The sequence below is a fragment of the Cavia porcellus genome, unplaced genomic scaffold (assembly GCF_034190915.1).
Source record: "Cavia porcellus strain 051 isolate PalLab524CR breed Dunkin Hartley unplaced genomic scaffold, mCavPor4.1 scaffold_1, whole genome shotgun sequence".
NCBI classification, from domain to species: domain Eukaryota; kingdom Metazoa; phylum Chordata; class Mammalia; order Rodentia; family Caviidae; genus Cavia; species Cavia porcellus.
The window spans coordinates 131,944,365-131,967,328 of record NW_026947484.1 but is presented as its reverse complement, the minus strand read 5'-3'; the positions used below and the strand labels follow the sequence as shown (position 1 = coordinate 131,967,328).

Below are 22,964 nucleotides of genomic sequence, written 5' to 3'. Positions count from 1 at the left end.
ACCAGGAAAAAAAAAAAAAAAAAAAAGACAGATTACATTGCACAGTGGAATACTGCTTAAAAGAGTAAGGTAGAAGCAGGCATGGTAGCACACGCCTAAAACTCAGCATTCTGGAGACTAAAACTGGAGAATAAGTTTGAGCACAATCTTAATGACTTAGGGAGACACTGTTTCAACAGTGAAAAAAGGTCAGGGATGAAGCTTAGTGTGAAGGTCCTGGGTTCAACTTTCAGTAAAACAACAAAGAATCATGTAGAATAATATATAGTAATATGAAAAGATAAGCAAAATACCTTAGGCAAGTAAAACATTTAAAATAAATTTATTCCTGTTTCAAAAGATGGATATCACTCTATGAAACTATAAGAAAAGGCTGGACAAATATTTAATAGTGGCTGTCACTAGGAAAAGGAATTTTCAACATATCAAAAAGTATTAATGCTGGGGATTAAGCTCAGAGGTATATGCACCTGCCTGGCAAATGCAAGGTTGCAAGTTTGATCCAGTATCAAAAATAAATAAATAAATAAACATACAGAATAAATAAAGTATTTTTACTTTTGGGAATTTATCCTAAGAAATTAATTTATTATATATGAAAGGAGTCAACTGCAATGATATGCAAAGCAAAGCTTTCACAATGAAGTGTTAACATTATAGGCAATAGTTTATATATATTGAGTATCTTTGAGAAAGCAGTATATCAAAATGTTACAGGCTGAGAGATAACATTAAGAGAAATTTCCTTTAATCTTGTTGAATTCTTGTTGTATTCCTCAGCAAGGGAAATAGTGCCCTCAAAGGAGTGAAAATTGCATCCTTAAAGGGCAAAAAATAAATCTTACTTTTTTAGTGTATTATACACCAATACACATATGTATAATACATATACAAATGTATAAAATTATGTCTGTATCATTAAAATTTCATTGGGAGAAAACTAGAGAAAAACACTAAAAAGGCTGAGTGTTTTATGATAATCATAAAAATATTATGAATCACTGTATTATCGGTTCTTTCTCTGTCTACCTCTATGCTTCTCTGCAGCACTGGGGATTGAAGTCTTCACAAATGATCAATAAGGACTTCACCACTGAGCTATATACCTCAGCCCTCATTCTTCGTTACACAATGAAGTTGGTATTATTTTGGTTTAACTTACGTAATCTATGTACATATAACTAATACAAAAGGTAAAAAGGAATATACTAAACAGCGAAAAGTTAAGATGCATAACTTTTCATTATTAAATATAAATGTGCCCCTTTATTCTAGAGGTTTTAAAAATATGTTTAAAACATAATGCTAAAATGAAAATAAAGAAATAAAATGGAAAAATCTTATATCCAGAATTGTCTAAAATCACCCGCAGGAATAAAATATGGTTGCCTAGGCTCTGTGCTGCCTCCATATTTCTATATATGTGTGTGTGATGAATTTTAAGACACAAGAGTACACTTGTATCATACTACCCCACAGAAATATGAAATCTAGACAAATACATTTTAACTTTAGAATTTTTAAAATTATGTACACAATGATAGAAATAATCTAAATCTCAAAGACCTAGAAATTCCCACTAAGCTATGTTCTTTCTTTAATGAATCTGAAGATTAAAATTTTTTCAAACTACTAAAGATATCCCATTCTTCATTATCTCTATAGGGCAGAAGGCATTATGAAGAAGACAAAAGAAATATGTAATACTCATAATTTGCCACCAAACTGTAGTATTTATGACCATAGTATTATGAAAAAACAAGAGTCAATCTAAATCTGCCAATTCCAGAATTAATCATTGGCTTTTTCTGGGCACCATAATTCATAAATAAGACACTATAAACCTCATGATGAAAATGAAAAAAATACAAAAGTCACTGCTGGAAAATAAAAACTAGGAATTGTCAGTGATCTTCAATTTTCCAGTTAATAGATTTGCTTGGCATGTCAACCTTGAAATTATACAGAATTCAAAATTCTTCTATATTATTTCCCACATTAAATACTTTAGATCTAAGTATAAATGCATAAAAGCCAAAAACTTACTGTATACCTAAATAATGAAACTACCTAAACAATAGCTAGCAGTCCCCCTTAACTAATGGGAATTTACAAACCTACCAAAATAGTAGATACAAAGTATAAGATACTATTCCAGTCCATAGGGATCTTCCACCCCACTGACAGGTGTCAATGACAACTTTTTGGCAACAGAAACAACAGCAATAAAATTTCACTGTTTTCTTGTATGCCAAGCATACTTATTTCTCCAACATGTTTATGAAACAGATACTGGTTTTTTTCTCTTACAGATGAGAAAATTAAGAAACAAGGAGTTTCAGGAATAGCTGGTAAGTACTATATGAAAACTTCGCCAAATATTTGGTCTGCTGACCACAAATAATACTATCAAAAAATGACCAAACATTCAAAGTGAAATTTAGCATACTATTTATATAAAAAGGTTAAATTCTGTAATTGAACAGTTATTCAAAAATCAGAATTTAAATAAATATCATTGAGGCAAATGAGTTAAAATAAAAAGACTTCCAACGCATATCAATAATCCAAATTTTCCCTTTTTTTCATTGATCATATTCACATACTACCAAAACAGTCTTGCTGTGTAGTTCAGGCTGTTGTGGGCTTACTTGAACTCCCAGAGATTCTCCTGCCTCAGCCCCCCAGTGTCACCACACCTAAGCTAAAGTACAAATTCTTATTTTCTTGATCTATTGAGATAGAGTTTTACTATGCAGTTCAGGCTGGCCTTGAACTCAGAGCGATCCTCCTGTGTCAGCCTCTCAAATGCTGGAATTACAGGAGTGGGCCACCACACTCTGCTAAAGCACAAATTCTTAACATATAATTCTATTTACTGATTCATGTGCAAAGCTTTTAACTCATTTTATCTATTAAGAATTTTCTTCCTTAAAGCTTTAAAACTTAATTTCATATTTTATAATGAATTAATTTTAGAACACTTATCTTCTGTTAACAATACATGAACAATGTATATAGTTCATAAAGTATAAGGCTTAAAGGAGGAAATAAAAGTGCCAGTATACCCACTATTGAAGATAGGTCCTTTTGGTGTTATCTTAGTCTATATCCTTACAATACTAAACAGATATTTGTAAAATACAGGAGTGAAAACTACACGAACACTGGTAATCTGCTTTTTTCCCTTAACACAAAAATACCTTTTATGATTGATCATCTATAAAATATTTTGGTTTAAAGGAGTTTAAAACAACTTTTTTGCTGTGTGTTTTTGTTTGTGACAAGGTGTATATAGTTCAGGCTGGCCTTGAACTCACTCTGTAGCTAAGATTGGCCTTAAACTGACCATCTTCCTGCCTCAGTCTCCCTAATGCTGGGTTTAAAGGCATGTGCCACCACACCTAAAACAATCACAGTATTATATTCTGAAAATTAACCATATAGTGGGAGGGGATGTTGCTTCTTTATATAAACAGCACTTTCTTTTACAAGTATTTGAATGTTCAAAAAGTCATTAGTTTTTTTTTTGTACCAGGGATCAAACTCACGACCTCACGCATGCCAGGCAGGCACTTATGCTGCTGAGCTAAATCCCTGGCCCTAAATTTTTAAAAATTAAACAGGTATCTCTGCTGCACTATTTAAAAACTTCACATGTCCATTTGCATGTCAACATACAGGAATATTAAACACATGGTTATGTAAGTATTATGGCTGAAAAAAAATAAAACTGTGACAATTCACTGTAAGCTCAGCCCAGAACACGTTGAATCTAAGCAGAGCCAACTAAGAAACCCACAAAGCAATGATTCTTTATACCCATTATCTAAGGTCTACTAATGCTTACACACACATGTAAGCAGATGGCACTGAGTGGTGACATTATGTCAAGCTTGTTCTATTCATGACAGTAGCCCAATCTAAAGCACAATGGGAACAGTGACATCATCTAAAACCTTCCTTATACATGGCTTCAACTGTAGACTTATATGTGTTCCTGAATTATAATGCTACCAAATACCAATGTACCATTACAATTTTAATATTAGAGTGAAATATTAGTCAGAAGCTAAGCATTTATTTAAAATTCAAAGGGATGCTTTACAACTAGCACTTATCCTAAGTATAAAATTCAGTATTCAAAAGGCAAAGGATTTTTTTTTAAAGGGTATTACTATTTGACTATGGCTGAATTACTGAAATCTCAGACTTATCATTTGAAGGTAAGAGAAACAACTCTGAAAATCTAAACATAAAAATACAAAGGGGTCTGATGGTGATCGTAAAACTCACAATCCCAAATCACTTATCCGTGCCTTAATTTAACATTCTTAAATAATTACATTTATAAAAGTCCTACTACATCAACTTTTAGAGATACACATTATAGGGTAATTGACATGTACATTACATGCAAAACAATTTTCCAAAGCATGAAAACCTTATACTCTAGTTACGTATTTCATTATTAAACTGTGATCAAAATGAAAAGTAGGATACAATAGCACAGCAGTCTAAAAGCTGCCACACAAAAAGCTAGCAGGAAGAAACAAAACACTATCCCGAGAACCAAAAGACCATTATAGTTATCTTTTATACATCTTTCAAACTTTAACTTTTGTCTCAGAAAACTCAAAATAATATTTAAAATATGTTTCTTCAGAGAAACAATCCTTTTCATCCTACGTAGATTTATTTTACTTTGAGCTCCAACCAAGAAGCCAGATTGCCATATTTCATGAAGTAGCGCTCACTGATTGTACTGCTACATATGGTGACACATACATCACACACATCCTCTTCGATATTGCAATTCGAGGCTGCTGCAATATCTCATTTAAAATATTCTAACCCCTCAAAATTAATTTACTTTATCACCTTCATTTCATCAATTTCATTTCTTTTTGTAAAAGTAAATTTCTAATCCAGTCCAGTAAATTTCCAATCCAGCAACTCTCATGTGTCATCTATCAGCAACCCTTCTATTGTCATTTCTTTTTTTTTTTTTTTTTTTTTTTTAATTTTTTTTTGTCTTTTTCATTTTTATCGGTACCAGGGATCGAACTCACGACTGCCTGCTTGCAAGTCAGGTGCTTATGCCGCTGAGCTAAATCCCCAGCCCCCTATTGTCATTTCTTAACAGGCAACCATTCCTATAAGACATTCTTTTAAAAATAACTACAAACTCATTTAATTAGATTAATTTGAGAATTACAAATGTTACAGTCATGGACTTTAGAAATATCACATACATTTTGTTTTGTGGTATTGGGAATTAAACCTGCGATATTCTACATGGAACCTAGCCCTTTCTATTTTTTTACTTTGAGATTGAGTCTTATTAAACTGAGGCTAGCCTCAAACCTACAATCTCTCCCGCACCAGCCTCCTAGGTAGCTGGAATTACTGGCATGTGACACCATAACCAGAATATACACAAACTTTAAAATCCCATTACTTATTAAACGTGCCAGAATCCTAAATACAAGTCACATACTTCTGTATACTAATGAAAGACAAACACATGAATCCACTGTGCATAAACACTTCAATAGTCATTAAATAGACAACTAATGTTGGTTATATAAGCATTCTGACTACTGTGATTCCAACTTGTTTCAGAATACTATAGCAGATTTCATTAATCTATCTATCTATTTATTTACTGTCTTTTAAAACCAGGTCTCACTATGCAGTTCAGGCTGGCCTTGAGCTCACTTCATTGCTCAGGCTGGTCTAGAACTCACAACAACCCTCCTGCCTCAGCCTCCCAAGTGCTGGGATTACAAGCATGTACCACCATGCCCGGCTACTACAGTAAATTTTAAAATAATTACAATAATTAAAAGATGATGTCTTTAGACAACTTACATGACATGACCTCATCTGAGAGAATGCCTCTTAGTTTAAACATGTATAAACTAAGTCCATTTGTGGAGAAGATAGTACCTGGTCAAGGACCACTGCTAAAAAGCGTTAAGACTATCTTCAAATAACTTATGCGGCAGTAACTACTTCTAAGACTGGAACATAAACAAGAATCACAGTTTTAATTCTGAGTTGCAGTGAAGTTTTGGGAAAAAAAGACTGTGTTTGCTCACAGCAGTGCCAATATTTGAAATGGAGCCTTATATATTTCATCAGCTACAATGAAGTAGTTAACCCTGGAAGAGATTATCAAAAGAATTAAAAAGACTTAAGTAAAAAAAAAAAAAAAAAAAAAAAAAGATGATGTCTTGGTTGTAAATACTAGAGTTTAAAGCAGATTTTTTAAAAATCTGAAAACTTTACATATTATTTAATTCACAAAATTTAAGAGAAAATTATACTTCCCAAGTATCTGGTCTTTATTTCCCTCCTCAGGATTTTTGACATGTGATTTATTATCAGTAATTTAAACCTCACAGGAAGGCCAGGTATATAGCTCATTAGCATAGCACCTGCTTGGCAAGTGTGAGGGAACACAGGACAGAAAAAAGCCAAAGTCACCTAATTATTCCTGAAGAAACTTTCTAGATTTATGTCCGAAGAAACAGTGTACACTCAGTAAAAGATTACAACAGAGTAGTGTCTTGTTACTCATTTATTCATTCTCATTCAATCATGTTTGTATGTTAGTAGGGCACAAACATTTAGTGATCACCTATTTTCTGCTTTGCAATGGAAGTCTGCTGTTAGTGTGATTCTCTATAATTACAGCTGTGTAGATCTTCATAAGCTATACAACGTTGGGTTTCACTACCTGTAAAACTAGGACAATACCAGTATCTACTTCATAGATTTACTGTATAATTTAAATGAGATGTAACATCTACCTTCAAAAATTACTAATCCCTTTTCATAAATCTTTCTAAATATTACATTTAGAGTGATTTCAAGCTTCGTATGAAAATTCTTTTATTCTCTATACTTTCCATGTCTTTAAAAGAGATTTTTCTATCAACTACATTGACATTCATTAATCAGATAAGTAAAGACTAATCAGAACTTGCAAAGACTTGGAATTAAGTCTTTCCAAGACTAGGGAATTAAGCTCAATGATAGGTTTTTTCCCTCCACTTTTCTTTTTTAAGGTAGTGCTGGGGATTAAAGCTAGAGTCTAAAACATGCTTAGCAGGTACTCTACCACTGAGTTATCTCCCAGCTCAAATGCCAGATAGTTTCTTAAGGGTAAACACAAATTTTATTTCATTACAGTAACCAACCTATGAATCATCACTAAGTATGATAATGAGTTGTGACAATTAGCCCTGAAGACTTGAGTCAATATAATTACTGGTCAAAAAAAAATATAGTATCTTGCCTGTATACATCTACAGAAAGCAAATATACAATTATTTCACTTTTTACAATTATAAAAAATAATTCATTCTAAACTCTAAAGACCCTTGGGAAAAAATTTACAGCCTACAAATAAATAAGTGATTTTGTAGGTCTATAGAAATTACTAGTTACCCTACAGGTTTGTTTTCAGGCAGTATTATTATTTGTTCATCAGGCGGTTTATTAAATTTATTCCGTGTCAGATGCATACATTTGGACACACTTGTGTAAGCCTAGATTATCATTAAAAGTAGGTTCAGAATATTTTAGTGTATTGATCGAGCAAGATTTGTTTAATGTTGCCCTTTATTACTGGGATTTGGTTTGCCCCTAAATATTTTATATTATAAATAAAGCTGGTAGGTACATCCTTGTACAAACTGCCTCTTTATCTTTTGGCTATTATCTTAAAACATATTTCACAAGCAAGTAATGGATGGACAGCAGGAATTCACTAAGGTTTATCAGCAGGAAAAGAGTATGGTCATATCTTTGTGTTTAAAGTATCTGTCCAGTGAGGGTAATACCTGTTACAGGGTTATGGTAAACACTGGGGTCAAGAAGCTGACAACACATAAAGAACAACGCAGACATAAATTATTAAAATATTGTCATGAAGTCTAACTCCAGAAGAATCATAGCTGAAGATCATCAATGAATTTCATTACACATGCAAATTTTCTTTGGGGAGCTCTTACTTTATCTTAGAATTTGAAGACAGTGCAAGGCCATGAGAAAAGTGAGCCGCAACAAATAAACATTAAAAAATGACCTACTCTTTGTCCTGAGTGCAAATATCTGCTTCAGGAACATGGGCTGGCCTCAGCGGTATGGAAATAGCTTACTCTTGAAGAGACAGTATGTGTGACCGGATAAGGAGGAAGGAGATGTTACCTCATCTCCATACGGTTCAGCAAGTACTATTAGCATAACCACCTGTAAGTTCAAAAGTTGTATTATTTATTCATAAAGAAGTAATGAAGTACCTTATTTATTAGAAAAAATATCAAGCTCTTCACTGTGATTTGTTTCCTACCAACTTCATCTGTTAGTCTCTTCCTAGCCTTGGGTCCTTCTTGCTGTTCTCCAAATAAAAAGGAATAACAAGTGCTTTTTATTTTAGAGCCTTTTTACAAAGCGGGCCTCTGTGCACTTCACTCTTCTTCCTGATTATCTGACATTAAGTAGCACCATCTCAACAAGCTTTCCCTCAATAGTCAGTCTAAACTCTTCCACCATTTTTTATCACTTCACCTTGACATTGCTTCTTTACAGCATCTGGGATGTTTAAAATATTCATGTTTACCTATTTATTTACTTTTTCTCCCCACTATTATCAACTCTTCACTGGTACACAGAGCTCCAACAGTCTTATTCAAGGATAAATTTCTAGTCCCCGGAATAGTATCCACCACCAAATAATCACTCAATAAACTTTTTGGGTGACTAACTAAACTGTGCATTATCATCACTTGAGGAAATTGATTTTGATTTTTTAGTCAGGCGCTTTCATTTATCACTCAAAATTGCTGTTGAGGAAAGTAAGAAAAATAGATACAATATGGTATTAAACCAGTAGGGTTTATTTTTCTTTTACTTTGATCTCCTGGCAAAGAAAGATATAAAAATCTACGTTTCACATATTTCATGTTACATCATGTAAAAACCAAATGAACAAGACATATCCATGCCTATAGTCCCAGCTATTTGGGAGGCTGAAGCAAGAGCATCACACAAGCACAGGAATTCAAGGCCAGCCTGGGCAACACAGCAAGACCGCATCTCTAAAAATGTTGTTTAAAAATTAAATGAACCATCTTATTTTACAACAGTATATCATGAACTGCCAGTTACTTAATCTAGCTAGTAATTTGCTTTCCTACCAAGATGTGAACAAGCTGCTGATAATCTAAAACATAAAGACAGGTCATCATAGTGACAGAACCACAATGTTCCAAACTAGGGACAATTCTCTCAGCTATAATTTAGGGGTTGGGGAGAGGGAGGAGAATCCTAAAGAGAATGATTGTAGTTCTATTAACAAACAGGCAGAAATATCCTCAAAGCTGTACAAAAGTAACTACTAGAATTTTATAGTTTGCAATGTTAAATCACTGCTTTGACTTTCTGAAATCCCTTTAGTAAGTGAAATAGTCACCTGATCATATCTGAGCTTTTCTAGTATCACATAACAAAAACAGTATACACACACATAATCTCTGATACTATGTTCTACACTTGCTTATGAATAAAAGTATTTTTAAAATATTCTCAAGGATACTTTCAAAGAGAATAAATTTAAACAATCACAAAGGACTTCATTCCTAAATTTAGATAATATTGGAAAAAAAGGTCAACTCACTGGTTTTAAAAATAAAAATATCTGTATTTTTACTGTACTTTTTTTAAAATACAAATTGCTGCTTTTCACAACAGGAAGATAGTGAACATAATTCACAGCTCATATAAGTTTACTGATTAGTCAAAAAATATTGATATCAAATCTTAAGGCTGTTTATGTATTATTCAGTCAAGTGGAAAGTATGAACAGTTAGAATCAGGTATTAGAATGTTTCAAAATGGCACCTACAAACTCGTATTTTTTTCAAATCAAGAAAATTAAGGAAAGAGAAGGAGAACACGAATACTAAAAGCAGTATTTTTATCTAAAGATTACACTCAATTCTCTATTTTTTGTTGATCTGTAATTTGTTGCCTTCTATATTCTAAACTGCTTAGCAAGAAGTCTAGTATTTAGTATTTCACTTGCCACCTCTGCTCACTTAACTGATGTTTTCAATCTACCAGCACCTGTGAACACTGCAAAAACCACATGAAAAAGAATTCTACCTTACAGTAGAATTTTAAAATAATATCTCCAGAAATAAAAAGTCTAAAAATAAGGATTTACTGTTAAATAATTCAAATCCTAAATAAACAAAATTTCTGCAAGAGATTGAGTAACTAGAATTTTTTTAAAAATACATAAATATATCTTTTTCACTGGTAAAATTGTATCTTTTACCATTGAATTGAAAAAAAAAAAAAAAAAGGTGAGTCCAATCTTCTCTCAAAAATGACCGAACTCCAGGTAGTCTAGTCCTTAACATTCATACTATTTCTTTTGAACTTCATCTCCAAACTGAAGACAAAGATCTTCCCAACAGTAGCTTCGAGCAGTTCCCCAAAACCTTCTCTTCTGATTTCCATCAAACTCTCAGATCTTGCCATTCTTATATTAAGTTAAATGACTCTCTGTCTTTTGTCTTTTCTTTCTTTCATTTACTCTATAGCCTCTTGTCAGATTCAATCTTTTAAGAATGAATCATCTTACAAATTATTTTCTTTCTATCAAAATATTTTAGGCCGGGTATGGTGGTACACACCTGTAATCCCAGCACTTGGGAGGCTCAGGCAAAAAAGGATTGCTGTGAGTTTGAGGTCAGTTTGAGCAACACAGTGAGTTCAAGGTCAGCCTAAACTACATAATGAAACTGTCTCAAAAAAAACAAAACAAAACAAAACAAAAAAACCCTCAAAAGCAAGCAAATAACAAAAACTCAAATCTTGTATGCCCAAAGAAAGTTTATACTTCTCAACTTAGTATTTAATAACTTACAAGTCTAGCCTCCAAATCCACCTGGGATGGCCTTACCTTCATATTTTCTAACTATACTAAACTATGGCTGCCTATCAAATCAATCTCCTGTTCTTCAAACTCTACTGTACTTTTATTCTAAACACCATACCTACCACAAAGAATGTTCACCACTCTTCCTCCACATGCCATTGAGCACCACAGGCCATTTGCATCACTGTATTTGTGTAAACAAGGATATAAAAATGAGGTATTTCTTCCCTTCTGGAGACTGCCAGGAAAAAAAAATTTAACAAACTAGCTAGCTTTTATTAAATAGCTACTGTGTGTGTGAAGAGGTTTAACATATTAACACATTATTTCTAACTCAATGATCCTATAGAGTAAATAGACTCTTTTAAATTTTAAGAAAGCTAAGGTTTAGAAAGATCAAATCATACAGGTAGCAACTTAAATCTGTAGTCAATAAGTGGTGAAGCAAGGATTTGAAGCCAGGCTTGCCTAAGTCCAGAGCTATCTCTAAACCCTAAGTTTCTTTTAGGTTGGATCCAGGTGACTATTCTCTTTCCTTACCAAAACAATTTCATTTTCCATGATATATTACATGCTATGACAAAATCTTTTCCATATTTGTCATTTTAGTAAAAGAACTTTAAAAATTTTTAAAAGAAACATTCAAACCAACTAATCTTTTAGAATAGCTGCAAATTACTGCTCAAACATTATAATGACTTTATAGATTAATAATAATGAGGATTTTGTGATTACAATCCAAGAATGTAACAGATAATCTATCAAACTGGCAAAGATTGGAAAACCTAACCTACTCAATGCCACTGAAGGTACAGTGAGACACACCATCTTATACATGGTAATCATCCTCTGATCCAGTTATCCCACTCCTGGGAATCTATCCTAGAGAAGGGGGAAAAAAGATGCAATCAAAGATAAATGTACAAAAATGTTGGTGCCAGTGTTATTTGAAAATAGTAAGTTCACAAAAAACCTCAAACTTTCGCACTAGAAAACCAACATGATATTCAGAAAAAATAAAAGTAATACTGAAATACTGTAATGTAAAGGTATAATTTTTTTTAAGAATAAAAAAGTAGATTCAAGAAAAGAGCTGGAAAATATATGTGAACTTAATAGTAATATTCTACCTATGACAGGGTCATGGACGATTGTCCGCTTTGGTTTTTGGTTTTTTTTTTTTTTTTTTTTGTCTTTTTGAGACAGGGTCTTGCTATGCAGTTCAGGCTTTAAGCTCACTCTGTAGCCCAGGCTGGTCTCAAACTCACGAGATCTTCCTGCCTTAGCCTCTTAAATCCTGGGATTACAGGTGTGTGTCACCAAGCCCGGCTGCCATTGTCAATTGCTTTACACTTTAGTGTTTTTATTTCAAATTTTGCCACAATGTCACATGAATTACTTCAAAACTGAAAAAAAAAAAAAGTTTCATGGAGACTAAAAAGCATTTGACTACCGCACAGTACGGAAGTGGCTGAGCTTAAACTCAAACAGTTTGTTTAAAAGATATTGGAAACACCACTTCTAAAAATCTAAAGGTAACGCTTCTAGTAGGAGTACAAGAAACCATTTTGGAGAATAACTATCAGCACAAAAAATCTAATAGAATAAAATAAAATAAAGTAAAATGGAATAGAATAAAATAGTATTGCAAACAACCCAGGGCATCATAGATATTATTTTATAAAATTTTTGTTTTAAATAAATATTTAAGAATGTCAACAAGAAAAACAACAAAAAGTTGAAACAGTTATAGTCACTGAAAATGTCCTGAGTTTAACAAGCACATATTACTTAGAACAGGAATTACATTTTCCAGTGCAAATACTTCAGACTTGTTTTGTTTCCATTTTCTATTATGCTCACATATTCTTTTAGGTTGTTTAAAGAACATCATTTAAAACTCAGTAGTATTTGTGAAAGTATACTAGACCCACTCTCTAACAGTCAGTCAATGCCCCAAAAGCAAACTTCACAGTTAAACAAATTGCTTTATGTCTACTAATCAAAAATGTCCAATTAACCCTAATAGTAAACACAATTGCAAAAAAGTTACATTTATTTTGCAAACTAAATATACTATTGTTGCATGAATAAGTACATCAGGTCATGGGAGGGGAGCCTGAAAATAAAACTGGCAAGCTACCAGCATTCACAAAAAAATGCATTTTGATATATTTTGTCTATTCACACATTTCTGCCCTAACTTTTTAGTTAACTTTAGTGGCACAGGATGATTTTAATCATGAAGAAAAAAACATGAACAAACTGTTCTACAAAACAATTACTGACATTAAACAGAATTAACACTACTAGTAGAACAAGAAAACCCTCAAGATACTATAATGTGTATAATACCATATATATATATATATGTATGGTTTACAAAATAGAAAAGTATTGGACTGGGAAAACTAGGCAGTAGAGCAAATAAAAAACAGTTTTTGGTGATACTGCAGATTGGACTCAAAGCCTTGTGCATATTAAGTATATACTTCACCACTCAGCTACCCACCCAGCCTATTTACTGTTGTTTAAATAACTGGCAAACTTACTTATTCTAGTAGTACTAAAAACCTGTTAGGAAATGAGACCACAAAAAAAGTTGTTCAACAACTAAGACACAATTCAAAATATTCACATTCATTTTATTTAGAAAATGAGTATTGTTCTATTTTTACTCTACCATGAAACTACATTTATAAAAACATATGTCAAGCTCTAGCACACATAAAAATAAACTATTGTTTATAAATTTCTTAAAATAGAAACTACAAATTTGTATTTCAGTGTCCATCAATAATCTGATACATCTTTTCAATGACTGAATCTAAAATCTATCAATGAAATTATACAATATTCACAATGGGATTTAAAAGGTAATCCCAAAGGTATTAACAGATTTGCAATAACGAATAACTACACAAAATTCAACAATTACTGTTAAATTTCAAGTGCTACAGAGATGATTTTATTTCTTTTTGGAACCAGTAATCAAACTCACAACCTTGTGCTTGCTAAGTAGGCACTTGTGCTGCTGAGCTAAATCTCTGGCCCTATAAGGATGATCTTAATAGTTGCTTTCTTAATGTTCTATGGTATAGCCAACATGTCTAGAACAGAATGATTCTATTTATAAATGAATTTTAAAATAGCAGTGAAATACACAGAATGAATTTACAACCAGATTATACGACAGATGTGAAATGTTCATCTGCAGTACGATATTTCCTACTACTGACTTAAGAGTAGTACAAACTGCACTTGGGATTTGGCCAAACTCTAGTTCTCCATGCCTCTCTTGACAGTTTTGTTTTTGGTAGCTAATCCACAGTTCTACCCTTAGTAAAAAATTTTTTAAACATCTAGACATAGTAGGTGTGACTCCTGCAAACAACAGGAGTAACATATTACAGGTAATACATACTTGTAAGCTCAAAGTAAGATCCATCAAAATTTTAATGAAGCTAACCATGTTTTTTATCAGCTATGTGTATTTTAGTATATCCTAATTCTTATGAAATATGGCTCAATTTAAATATATTCTGAAGTCAAACAGGGTTGCATACCTAATTTTAAACTGGTTAACTGTGCTATTCTATCCTTTGAATCACTATTGATGTGAACTAAATAGGCTAGAGACAGAAAACGCTGGAAAAATTGGAGAGATTTATACTTTATTTTCAATTTCAACATAATCTTATACAGCCTAAATAAGTCATAAATGCTTTTTAAAAAGCTCTTTCTTTTTTTCTGAGACAGGATCTCAAGGCTGGTCTTTAACTTACTATGTATATCCTAGGCTGAACTTGAACTCAGGCTATCCTCCTGCCTCAGCCTCCTTCAGTACTGGGATTACAGGTACTGCCTACCACACTCAGGTTCAAAAGTTTAATGATTGAAGTTTATTTCATAAAACAGAATTAAACTTCCATGTCTGTATCGTGTACTTCTAAAAGTTGTAGTAAAAGGATTGGTTTTAGGTCAGTTATAAAACTATCACTTCTTGCTTCAACTCTTACTTTACTAGTGACACACAATTTCTTTTTTTTCAATTGGTGGATGTATATGCACATGTTTGTACCTATTGCTTTTAAAAGACTTATTTCTAACGAAAACGAAAGCATGGCACAATTCGCTGTGGAACAGTTCTGATGATCAGAATATCATGATAAAGAACAAAGCTAAGCTCATAGATACAGGCTCAGATCACTTAATCTTTAAATAAACTGTCCTCTTAATCAGTTATCTCAAAATTACATGAAGCGTACTAACACAGTGTGAATTGTTCAAAGCAAACCCATCATCATTACTGCAAAAAAAATTATACTGTGAATGAACTTATATGGGTGTGAAATAATGAAAAACACCAAACTACCACCTGTACTCCTTAAATTTTATGTACACACACAAGCAGACTCATCTGTCTTAGTAATATATGAAAGTTTTTTATTTTAAAAAGATTAAGATAACAGAGGACATAACAAAACAGATCAGAACAGAACAATTTAAGCAACATACTGTTTCACCACAAGAAAACTCGACATAACAGTAGCTACCATAGTAGCTCTTTCCTTGAAATATTTGAGTATACCTTCATACACTATAGTATCAAACATAACAAAATAGTATAAAACCATTCAAGAGAATGAAAGTATTACAGGTATTCAGAACCAACTAACAGAAAACGATCAATGGTTACTATATTATCTCCTTGTCCATAAAAAATTTTGTTTATACTATCACATATAATGAAATCCAGTTAGATACAACATGACAAAACTGATGGAGACAGAAGAAAAAAAGCATGGTAGGACTTCAAAACAAGATGATATTAAATCAGCACTAGCTATTATAATGTCATGTTTTCTTCAAAATAGTTGGTCAATGAAAGCTTTTTTAATGCTAATACTTTCCATAAGATGTGATTTCATATTAAGTCATATAGTAAGTATATGATATCAGAATAAGCAAAAAATATTTGGAAATATGCCATAACATTTTATCACAACAGATTAGTTTAATGTGAAAAAGAACATTAGGGGGCAGTACGTTTATGTTAATAATTTTAAACATATCACAATGTTAAGCTACGTTTTGCTGGGCGTGGTGAAACATACCTGCAATCCCAGTGCTCAGGAGGCTGAGGCAGGAGGATTACCATGAGTTCAATTTGGGGAATATATTGAGACCCTATCTCAAAACCCCCCTCCAAAAAAAAAAAAACCCTAAAAAAAAGACATGTTTTATATGAGTTATTTTTATTGAACATCTAAAATAAGAGAATTTTAAAACCAAGAACTTTACCTGTAATCTTAAGTTCAATAAGCATTTACTGAGCTTCTAGCATTGGTCATACATAGTGCTAGGTGCTTTCAGGTAATTTAATTCAACTTACTCTCTTTATAGATGATGAAGTTCTCTGCTTATGCTAAACAAAGTTATCTAGATCAGAACTAGAAATGCTAAGTAAAGTCTTCACAATGGTATAATCAAAGAAGATGAGTATAAGCCTCTTCTATAAAGAAAATTTCAACCAAGTGTGGTGGTTCACACCTGTAATTCCAGGACCTGGCATGAGGCAAGGCATGAGGATCACTACGAGTGGGAGGCCTGCCTGGACTATGCGGTGAGTTCATAGCCAGCCTAAACTACACCATGACATACTGCCTCAAAAAACAACAACAAAATTCAAAGATGCAATGGTGACCTTATTTAATGAAGTCTGTTTTAATAATTACAAAGAATTACAGACAGGCATGGTGGTACACGCCTGTAATCCCAGCACTCAAGAGGCTCAGGCAGGAGGATCACAGCAAATTTGAGGTGGGCTACACAGCAAGACTGTCTCAAAAAAACCAAAATAAAATAAATTAAATTAAATTAAAATAATTTAAAAATTTAAATGTGAGTCTTCAACTGTATTAATTGTGTAAGTTATTCCAAAGAACAAAACATGAGGTTGTCAAAACCATAAGACTACAAAAACATCAAACAATAAAAATTAAACAAATAACCGGAATCATTTTTTAAAAACTGCTTTGTAAGAAAAGTAATAATTCATACTGATAACCGGAAGTCTAACTGCAATATCTTTTTTATGCAGTTTGTTAATACACTAACAAAGTTCATGAGCAACAAAAAACACGGGCAAGATCTGTAGTTATTTAGCTGTTAGATTCTAAATTACAACAGTATGTAAAAACTCCCTAAAGGCAGAGACCCTAATTTATCTCTGTACCCTCAACAGTTAGTACTCAGTGGTTAAATGTTAAAGACAGAGGTGAGCTAAACTCAACCTAATAATCTAAAAGATCTCATTACATGACTGACACTATTTTTGAAGTATTAATAGTATCCAATGAAAATCAAATTGCCATGAAACTTGGGTTTAACAACTGTGGCTGTCAAAATAACTTGACATGTATGCTTTGTAGGCAATTCAGAAATACAGTAAACAAATGTATTCATATACTTTGATCCCGCTGAAAAAGAATCCCAATAAAATGTTCCAAAAAAAAAAAAAACCCACAATGTTGCCTACATAAACATTAACTGCATCATACTTTAATGGAGAAATGGAGGGAAACTACCCACATACCTAACCACTAGAGAAGTACTTTGCAATCAATGAAAAAATTTTAAAATGTAGATTATCTTACTAAGTTATCTTCCCAATTCTACCCATATCCTCTCACCCAAGATGACTTTCAGCCAGAGTGATGTTTACAAACTTAAATTAGAATAGATCTCTTTTCTACTTCAAAGCTTCCAATGGTTCTCATTCAAAGTAACATTACTATGGTCTATATCTTAAAGTGATTCCAGCTACTTTTCTCATCTCAAGCCTTCTTGCTTTCCCTCCTGTTTACTGCCCACCAGCCACACTGAGATCTTTGCTCATAAAAATAACTTTTTGCTCAAGAAAACACACTTGCTTCATTCCTTTCAGGTCTCTCCTCCAGTGTCAGATCCCTTCCTGCCAATGTTCTCTAGACCCGCAATCTACTTCACTCTTCTGCACAGCTCTTATCACCTGACATACACTATGTGTTTATTTGATCATGACAATGTCCTTTCTGAATAGAGTAAAACTCTATGACAGCAAGAACACTGTTTTATCCACATAGTAAGAATTCAGTAAGCACTTGATGAATTAATATTAAATGTTGACATGACCATTAATTACACAAAAAACCATGCATGTGGAATGAATTTGAAAAAGAGGAAAACAAAGCATTTGATTTGTGAATATTTTCAAATTATTACAATACTAAAAAGTAGTTTGTACAAATAAAAACCATAAAGCAGTCATGATTATGATTTTAAGCTGTCAAAGTAACTAACAATCTTATTTCCTTCTAGAAGCCAGGGGTATATCGTTTTAAAGCTGTTAATAGAGTTAGGCTTCTTGGCATACTCCTGTAATCCCAGCACTCAGGAGGCTGAGGCAGGAGGATCACTACAAGTTTGAGACCAGTCTGGGCTACAAAGTGAGCCCAGCCTGAACTGCATAGCAAGACCCTGACTCAAAATGACAAAATAAATAAATAAAAATAAAACTGTAATTCAAACTGGCTGAAATCACTATGCAACCCGGGCTGGCCTCAAACTTGCAGTGATCCTCCTGCCTCTGCCTCCCAAGTGCTGGGGTTACAGGCATTCATCACCACATCCCACACAGTTCGCTTTTGAAAGTATCTAAGATTGGCTTCAGCTGATCTCTGAAACTGAAAGCAAAATCGTGCCAAAAATGCCTGTTACTTTTTCAGAGGACAGGGTCCACCTATTTCATCATATTCTCAAAGATGTCAACAGCCTAGAAAAGCTTAACATTTTACACACTGGTAGTGAAATGCAGAGTTTTTACACAAGATACATTTTAAAAGGACAAATGATATGTAACAACTAATCACATCTTTGTGATCATTAAACTCATTCAACAACTACTAAACACGTATAATCCTTAATACTTTATACTTAATCATATTTGAATAGAATATAATTCAAAATGACAAAAAAACCCCAAGATTCAATGAAACATCATACTAAAAAAAATCAAACTATAATTTCAAAATAGACAATGTTATAGGAAAGCACATAAAGACTGAGGCTTAATCTAAAGCTTAATCAAAATACTACAGACATCAATTACACCAAAAGAAAAGAAAACTGCACATAGCATGCCCACCCCCACACGTTCTGACAGGAAACCCAAAGAAAGTTTCCAAATCCTGTTTCTAGCAGCAGTTCTTGTAAGACTGCCCTTCGGCATCGGTTTGAAGGCTGGCTCCCCTGGTTACATCCAACAGCTAACACTTTATTCTTACTGTACTAAAAAACAGAATCACCTGCCACTCAAGAAACCGAAAACAGTGGCTACCTGTGAGGTTTCAGTCAGTCAACGACCTGTCCTGTGACTCTTCCCTTGAAAGCAGTGAAGAAACAATTTTACCTCCCCAAAAGAAATACAGTATATTACTCCTCACTGTTAGTTCTTTTTCCAAGAGGCCAAAGGTCTCCTAAACTCTGGTTTGCGGCCCTGTGAGGATCAACTGTCTTCTCTTCTTCTTACTATATAAGTTACACAATTCCTTAACTTCCTGAAGGGCAGGAGGCAATCTGACCAACCCGACACTCTCAAGTGTTAGTTTGAAGGAAGACAAGAATCACACCATGACCTCTTTGCCAACGAAATTTAAAAGCAGCAGCAGAAAGCCAAGAAAAAAGCCACACTTGAAAAGGTGAATGCAAGCATGGCAAGCTACAGAAGGCAGGGAGGAAAGAGGGCGGGAAATGGATTGGGAAATGGAGTGGGTTGTTGAGATGTCAGCCCTACCCACTGGGGGAATAAAGGAAGGGAAGTGGGTCCTTGAACCCTGACAAAAGTGCACACACAGAGAGAGCAGCACTCCAGTCCACCTAACCGCTCTAGCAGGGCACAGGACATAAAATTCACCCAGTCCTCCCGCCCCCTCCTCATGTGCCCCTCAAAGGGCAAGCTGGTGTGACAAGCAGCTCCGACCCTAGTCCGGGGACAGCAAGGGAGAAAAGACAGCGACGCCAACCTTCTACATCTCTCCGGGGGCAAGGGATGAGGGCACTGCGTCCGAGAGACGGGGAGGGAAAAGAGCTCGTGCCCTGACACCTCCGAGAGTTGCAGGGTGGGGGACACAATGTCCTCTTTCTCTCCCGCACCCGGCCCGGCCCCTCCCGGCCGACTCCCGCAGGCCCAGCCACAGACGGCCAGCACGGTCCGCGGGCGCAGTTGGCTCCGGCCCAGGCGGCGGCCCGGCCTCGCGAGCCCTGGCCCCTCCCGCGGGCCAGGCCCCCGGCCGCCGCCCCGGACACCGAGGGAACGCGCAGGAGGAAGGGGGAGCCCAGGACGGACCGGCGACTCGACCTGCCTCAGTACAGCCCGGCCGCCCCGCGTCCCCGCTCCCTCAGGGCAGGCTGGGGCTCCCCGCCCCTCACTCACCCCCCGGGTCCGGCGCCTCCTCCACCTCCTCCTCCACCTCCTCCTCCCTCCTCTCGGCCGTGGCTCCGGCTCGGGCTCCGGCTCTGCGCGGCGACGGCGACGGGGACAGCGGCAGCCTCAAGAGCGGCGGCAGCGGCGCCTCCAGAACGCGCACGCACGCAGCACGCAGGGCCCGCCCCTCCCACCTCTCCGAGTTGGCGTCTTTGAGGTTTCGGCCCCGCCTACCCCGGACGTTCGGAGTCCGCTTAAAGGAGCCGTGAGGGAGCTGCTTGAGAGAGCAGAGAGCAGCACTGCAAAGGAACTTTTCGTCTTTGCTGAGTATAGATTGAGGGTAGAGTAGGGTAAAGATTTCAGTGGAATAAAATTGGGAGAGGCCTAATCCATTCCATAAGTACTAACTGAGCACCTAATATGCGCTTGGCACAGTTCTAGACACGGGGTGGTGGGTGGGGGATAAAGCTATAGACAAACCAAGGCTCTGGTGGAGTTTGCATTCTAATGTACGGATAGAGGATAGCAAAAACAATTGCCATACTGGGCATGGTGGCGCAGGCCTGTAATCTCAGCACTCAGGAGGCAGGAGGATCAATGCTAGTTCGAGACCAACTTGGGCTACAAAGAGAGCTCAAGGCCAGCTTGAACTGCATAGAGAATCCCTGTCTCAAAAGTAAAGCGAAACATACAAACTGCAGGTAGTGATAGTGGTAATAAAAATAAAGCAGTGTATGGAACGACTTTAGAGCTGGTCAGACATTGCCTCAAGGAGGAGACCTTTGTCCATGTATATGCATGATAGGAAAGAAGGAGCGTAGCAAATCCTATCAAATGGAAGAGAAGAACAGCTTTCTAGGCCAAGAAAACCAGTAGTAGCTGCAGAGGTGTGAGGATGCTTGTTGGAAGAGCAAAAGTCCACTATGGCTAAGCAGAGTCAACCAGCCAAAAAGTAGGAGTACATAGGCCTGGAGTCCTGGGCAAGTGGCCAGAGTCTGTTGGAGCCTATGAGGCATTATAAGAACAATAGGAAGTCCTGGGAGGGTGAGCCCAGGAAGGATTATACTTGATTCACATTTTTAAAGTTAATCTTGCTATATATGTGAAATATTCAATAGGGAAGGAAAACGAGCACCCCAAAGGGACCAGAAAGGAGGTTGTTCATATTACCTTGTACTAGGGTGAGAGCAGAGGATAGGGTAGGAAAAGGGCCATTTTGTTTTATAGTTATTTTAGTTCTATTTAGATACATTTTGATTGGAATGAATATGGATGAGGAGACAGTGTAAAAGAATGTCATGGTTCTTAGTTTCTGGCCCTGAAGACTGGGTTAGGATTGGTGTATTTAATGGGATGGAGAATACTCAAGGAGAAGCAAATCTGGTGTGTAGGAAGTCAAGAGCTCTCTGTTTAAGGTGCATGTTAAACATCTACATGGAGATGTTAAGTAAACAATTGGATGCATAAATCTGGAGATATAAATTTGGGGCTCATTGACACATATTTTCAAGCCTCAGGTTTACACAGAATTACTTAGGAGAGGACCAAGAGGCACTCTAGTACTTGGAGGTTTAGGAAAAGGAACAGGTATAGTGACACACGCCTGTGATCCCTGCACTGTGGAAGGCTAAAGCTGAAGGACTGGCAGTTCCAGTCCAATGGGGCAACCTAGAGATTCAAGGAGGCCCTGTGTCAAAGTTAAACAAACTTTAAAAAGGGCTGAGGATGTAACTCAATGTAAGGCCCTGCATTCAGTCCCCAGTGCGTGTGTGGGACTGTGGAGTGGGGGAGAAGAGTGTTAGGTAAGGGAGAATTAGGAAGGAGAGAATGAGTGATCAATTGAATTATGATAGGGTTTTTTCCTTTTTATTTGTTTGTGGTTTTTGTCATTTTGTTTTTTGCAGTGCTGAGGCCTGAATCCAGGGCTTTGCACATGCTAAGCACTCTACTGAGCCAGATCCCCAGCTAAGGGCTGAGCAGTTAAATCCTGAATTTAGCCAGATAAGGGTTGCTAATGACATTGATGAAAATTCTTGCAAAAAAGCTATAGGGGAAAATGTCTGGTTAGGATATGGTAGGAGAATAAGAGGTGAGAGAGAGCTTTCCTGTGAAGAGCAGCTAAGAAATGGGCATCAGTCAGAGGGATATTGGGATCAAAGGAGGGTATTTTAGAATAGGAGAAGCTGCTTTGTGTTGGTATGCTAGAATCGGCTTTAGATAGGTAAAGTTGATGACACAAAAGACAAGAGAAGACAAATGGAAAAAGATTGTCCTCAAGTAGGCAAGAAGCAGTTAGGACCTAGCTCAGATGTAGAGGGGTGAACCTCAGTTCACAACAAGGATCATCCATTTACAGAATGTTTTTTGAGGAAAGGCATAGTGCATGGATGCAATTGCAGGTAAATCCAGTGTACATTTCATGATGGTGTGCTCAGACAACAGCAGAGCAAGGGTACAGGTGGGAGCTAAAGTTTAGTACCTGTTTTGCCACCATGTAATTGCTTCATGGAACCAGTTTAGCCTAGAGGAAGGGGCACTTTT

At 35.7% G+C, this 22,964-nt stretch overlaps 1 protein-coding gene across 3 annotated transcripts in view; it reads right to left on the bottom strand.

Moving 5' to 3' along the window:
• Rap1a (RAP1A, member of RAS oncogene family) overlaps window positions 1-20,572 on the bottom strand; it is a 95,253-nt gene extending 74,681 nt beyond the window's left edge. For all 3 annotated transcript variants that reach the window (XR_010049567.1, XR_010049562.1, XM_003479228.5), the window contains exon 1: window positions 20,433-20,572. The gene's annotated coding sequence lies outside the window, so the exon portion shown is untranslated. The remainder of the gene's footprint in view (window positions 1-20,432) is intronic.
• Window positions 20,573-22,964: the final 2,392 nt, after the last annotated feature.